Here is a 6,000-nt window from a genome sequence, read left to right as displayed (position 1 = left end):
GTTGCCTCACAGAATGTCTGTGCTATCGTGAGCGCTATGAATTGTGTAAGACTGATGAATCACAGACCTGTACCCCTGAAACAAATAATACATTATATATTAATAAAAAAAAGAAAAAAAGGACATAAATGTATTTTACTTCATGATGATAAAAGAAATATAACCTTCATACACCCAAAACACTTATCAAAAAGCAGTTTAGTCCTTGAAATGGGCATGACATTATTCTTTTTCATAAACACAGCTATTTTAAACCATAGATAATAGCTTTGTTTCCCATCTCACCATTATATATTCATCCAAGGTAAAGCTCTTCTATTCACTTGAATAAAGACAAATATCTTTTAATATTTAGTTGGCAGCTACTTGACTTTAAAAACCAACTGTAACCAGTTACCTGTGGCTGGTAAGTTATTAGGTTATGTCATCCTGAAAGCTGAATTTCACTCTTCTACTGAGAGAAGAGTGGGGAGGGGAAAAAACTGGAACTGTTCTTTGCACTGTGTTGCTGCCAGGCTACAAAGAATGTTCCAACTGCACCCACCCAGTAATGGCTTTTGGTCTAGCTTGGGCAGACCATGGCTTTATCTAGCAGGCCCATTGGGAACACTTAGTGCCAAGGGAGGCCAGAGAGCCTACATGATTAACATAAACCCATGCTGATGGCATCGGGCACTTAATTTGATTCATCAACTTTACATTCATTTATTCATCAAATTTGGCTGTCTACTCTGTCCTGTGCACTGCTCCAAATGTTGGGCAAGAAGCAGCAAGCAAAACAGACTAGATGGTTTTCTCATAAAGCTGGCATCCTGGTAGGGGAGGCAAAAAATTAATACCAGGTAAACAAAATCCGAAGTCCAACGCATGTGAAATTACATGTTCCTGTCCCTCTCAACCTCATCTAGGCAAAGAGGCTATTTCTTGAGGAGGAGGAGCAGGAGGTTAAAGCCTAGGGGATCTGGGGTATCAGGACCAGATTACTTTTTTCTTCTCATCATGTTTCTTCTCTCCTCTTTTTTTTTTTTTTTACCTTTTACTATTTTTGCATACTAAAACAATGATTCTTAGATATTTAGATTTAAGAGAATTTGGGGGATCTACCTAGGATTTCCAAGTATTTTTGCCATTAAAGAATATTTATATATCCTTTTATGATATATAAATGTGTGTGTGTGTATATATATATATATATAATCAAACAATGTAATTATCAGCTAGCTGTTACTGAGGACTTAGCATGTTCCAGACACTTATTCTGTGTTCTAAATATACTAACTTATTTTATCAGCACAACAGCCTTTAAGGTGGGTACCATTATCATTTCCATTTCACATATAAGGAACTTCACGTTAAAAGAGGTTCATACTGTGTCCTATGTGACCATTTAGTAGTGACAGAACCAGGCTATGAATCTGGCACCAGAGCTTGCATTCCTGCCACTGCTTCACTTTGTAACGTGACCATGTCATTAAAAAAATATATCTATTCCCAGAAAAGAAAAACAATGCAAGGATATAACTTTAGAGTGCAGTTATTTTTATAAAGAATTCACTTGTCTTTATTTTTTTTTCCAGTTCATTGTAGACTGCTAAAAGCTTCGTCAAAAACTACTGCTACACCACCACCCTACATTCAGGAGCCCCAGCACCAGGACGTCGCAACATGGAGGTTTCCAGTTCTTATCCCAGACTTACACGCCAGACATTGTAGATTAAGAGCTTAACCATATTAGTCATTGTTAGGATGCTGTTCACAGTTCATTTTGCAAATGGGCTTCAAACACCTATACACAATACCTGAATTTAATCTCTTCTCCACCTTTTGCTTTTGTTTTTTATTTTATTATGTTATGTTAATCATCATACATTACATCATTAGTTTTTGATGTAGTGTTCCATGATTCATTGTTTGCATATAACACCCAGTGCTCCATGCAGAACATGCCCTCTTTAATACCCATCACCAGGCTAACCCATCCCCCCACCCCCTCCCCTCTAGAACCCTCAGTTTGTTTCTCAGAGTCCATAGTCTCTCATGGGGTTCGTCTCCCCCTCCGATTCCCCCACTTCATTTTTCCCTTCCTACTATCTTCTTTTTTTTAACTTATTTGTTTCAGAGGTACAGGTCTGTGATTCAACAGTCTTACACAATTCACAGCGCTATCATAGCACATACCCTCCCCAATGTCTATCACCCAGCCACCCCATCCCTCCCACCCCGACCACTCCAGCAACTCTCAGTTTTGTTTCCTGAGATCAAGAATTCCTCTTATCAATGAAATCATAGCACTTTGCTGGGTTCTGAAACTATCATCCCCTAAAGCTTGACAGAGTCAAGAGTTTGGAACATGACCACCAGGTGAAAAAAGGTCCTTAACACAGACTCCAAAGGCTTCAGGGAGCTGAGAATTCCCTGAAATGAGCCACAGAATTTCACCAATTTATGCAAAATTACCCTCCACCCTACCTGAAAAAGGTCTATAGCTTTCAAATAACTTTTAAAGGTTCTATATCCTAAAAGAGCTTAAGAACCACAGTTGATGGCTTAGTCTCTAAGTTACTAACATTTTGGGAAAATTCACTTGACCACTCTACGTCAGTTATCCCAAACATCAAATTAGAGTAATATGATTCCTGCCTAACATTTTTTTTTTCAAAAGGATAAAAATTAAATGAGGGCATATAGTCATGAGCTGTTCCTATTTTTCTGCTCCCATTTCCCTCCGTGGAGCTTATGAAAGTTAGTTTGCAGTTAGATTAGTGTACTTCGGGGTTTGCTGCATTTGCTGTTTTAGAACCTCTGCCTCAGTATTTTCCATATATACATCTCTGTAGATATTTTAGTATTCTGTACTTACCATTTTCTGAAAATTGTTACATCTGTTTGCTCCCAAAAGCCAATAAAAATTTTAAATTTGCTAATAGGGGTAAACAGCAAGTACTTTAGCCCATCAACATGTGAACAGGATTTAGAGTGAACAGGCAAATTCTCAAATGTCAAATGATAAGCAATAACTTCTAGGCAGATTAAAATATGCCAATAGCTGTTATCTTAAACTAGAGCATCTCTTCTATAGAAACATGCAATAATACTGAGTGGTTGTTAAAGGGTATCTTCTAATACCATAATTATCATTATTATTTTATTCAGGAAAATAAATTTGATATAATGTGCTTTTTTCCTCCCTCCCACTCTTCCTAAAAATAAATTTTTGGGGGGGGCGCCTGGGTGGCTCGGTCGCTAGGCGTCTGCCTTCGGCTCAGGTCATGATCCCAGGGTCCTGGGATCGAGCCCCGCATCGGGCTCTCTGCTCAGAGGAAAGCCTGCTTCTCCCTCTCCCACTCCCCCTGCTTGTGTTCCCTCTCTTGCTGTGTCTCTCTCTGTCAAATAAATAAATAAAATCTTTAAAAAAAAAATTTTTTTTAACTCTTCTGGAACTCAGCACTGAGTACAAAATGTCATCATCATTCACTTCCAACTACACTGTGTCCATACATGCAGCACAATTTTTAAATTTTACTTTAGGGGTTTTTAGAAGCACCATTAAAATTGCATCATTTCAAGGCCAATTGAAGTCCAACTAATGGTCTGTTTCTTTGAGTCTAGAGCCTGCCCTCTGGAGCTTAACTTCACAAGACACCCAGCCCTCTCTCACCATCACTCTCTGCACAAGAATAACCAGAACTTCAGAAAGCCAGATTTAGCTAATGAGAAGACATGATGTCCAGTTACATTTGAATTTTTTTTTAATATTTTTTTATTTGTTTATTTGACAGAGAGAGAGACAGTGAGAGAGGGAACACAAGCAGGGCGAGAGGGAGAGGGAGAAGCAGGTTTCCCGCCAAGCAGGGAGCCCGATGTGGGGCTCCATCCCAGGACCCTGGGACCATGACCTGAGCAGAAGGCAGATGCTTAACGACTGAGCCATCCCGGCGCCCCACATTTGAATTTCAAATAAACAGCAAATACGTTTTTGGTATGATTCACCTATTGCATGAGACATAATTATACCTATAATAAAAAATTATATGTAGTTAATCTGAAATCAAATTTAACTGGGACCCTGTATTTTATCAGCAATCCTACCAATAATAAGTGAGGATCCCATGAAGTGGTCAACATTAGAGGGTTGTGTTGTGACATGTTTCCTGAGAAAAGGCCAGAAATGTGGCAATTTTATGAAGCTAAACCATTAAGAACAGAGACAAAACTATACCCTTAACTTTATGTGTATCTAGGAGAACATAGGTGATATTAAAGGAAGCTGTTTTCCTGCTGACTTTTGTATATTCTTATAGCAAAGGGGGAGAAGTCACTTTTTGCATAAACATCTCACCTTCCAAAATCTGGCTGGGAAAACCAATTCTCTATACCGTGCCTCCCCTCAACCATTTAGACATTAGTAATACTGGTCATAACCTGTATTTAACAAGAAACACAAAATGAACAAAGAAACCTAAACAAATTAAATGGATCTATTCTTTCACTGCACAATGGGTTTTAGTTTTGCCCCAAGGAGGTATTATATTTCATTATTACTAAATATGTCAGCAATATTTCCCTGAGAAGAGCACGAATTTTCCCTCCTATTTTTCCATCTTACTCAAAACCCCTTATTGCATATTGTATGAGTCACAGGAGGTCTTAATTGCTGCTTTTCAGTATTACAAATTCTAAAACCCAAGGTAACCATTTTGTTAAATGCATTTTGTACATGTAGAGTTGTTAAGCATAAAAGAAAAAACTCACAATGAGAGAAACATTCCTGGGCTGTTCTCTTGTGTGTAATCTTCACAAATGGAAATAGTAAGTCTTTATCAAGGAAGCCAGCCAAATTCCTGTTTCTATCAACTTCACACTCTTTCACCTCAAGCAACATAGTCTACAAGCTACTTATCATTCTCTCTCCCTCTCTCTCATGCACACTTCAGTTTTGAGAAATTTGTTAATAAATGTAATGTAGAGAAAAATTATGAGATGAAATTTGGGGTGAGTGTCAAGCCTCCTGCTTCCTCCTTTGCCTTATTCACTGGGGTACTCTGGGTCTTTATCATTAGTGTGCTATGGCTGTCAGAGAAAAAAAATGTTTCCTTTTGAATTGGGGAAGAATTAAGAGGCTGCCTTGGGAAAACGGAACAAAACAGTTGCAGGGAGTTGTTGAATTTGGGAATCTGGGATTTGGGAAATTATTTATAAAAGCTAGGTTTTATGTAATAAATTCTCAGGCAGACTTGAGAGAAGGATTTTAAGAATTAAATGTGATAAGACATGTAAAGTACTACCTATAGGGCCTGGCACCTGGAAAATGCTCAAGAAATGCTCATAAATAGAAGATGACACTGTCCAGTAAAAAGGAATGTAATTTGATGAGGATTGCACTACTTGAGACAGCTTTGCTCAAAAGAGCGCTTTGTCCCAGATGGGCCAATAATCCTGCTGGCCTCTCCAAAACAATGTTGGCTTTGGACTTCCCTAAACAGATCACCTTAGGGAAACGGTGGCAACTCTTTGACTGTCAGCATCATTGACTTGCAGGGTATAGAGCACTGAGAGCCACAGCTCAGTCCTTCAAGTTTCTTTATCTTCTCTTTCCTCTTTCCCTCAGGACCACATCCCAGCTATGCCATAGCCAAAGAAAGAAGGCATTCTCTCAGCTGAAAGAAGAGGTTACATTTATGTGGTTGTACCAGCCACTTTCTTCTTAATAGTTTCAGACCTTAGCAAAACTGAAATGGAATATGTTTTCCTTTCTCTGTCTACCCTCACTCCTTCTCACACCTTTGTTTCTCCCCAAATTCCGGAATCTGGTACCTTCATGTAGCCTGCGACCCAGTGCTGGGGAACACCATTTGGCCTATTCCCACCGCATCCCTATAACTACAAGCAGTGACTTTTCTTTTCTAGTCACTATCCAACCATCATGTATCTTATTCCTTTGGACTCTCAATCAAGACAGTGTTGCTTCAAATTCCGAAATAGTAGGTGATTTGGGGTGGT

This window comes from Halichoerus grypus, chromosome 7 (assembly GCF_964656455.1).
Source record: "Halichoerus grypus chromosome 7, mHalGry1.hap1.1, whole genome shotgun sequence".
NCBI classification, from domain to species: Eukaryota; Metazoa; Chordata; class Mammalia; order Carnivora; family Phocidae; genus Halichoerus; species Halichoerus grypus.
Note: the sequence above shows the minus strand (reverse complement) of the source record.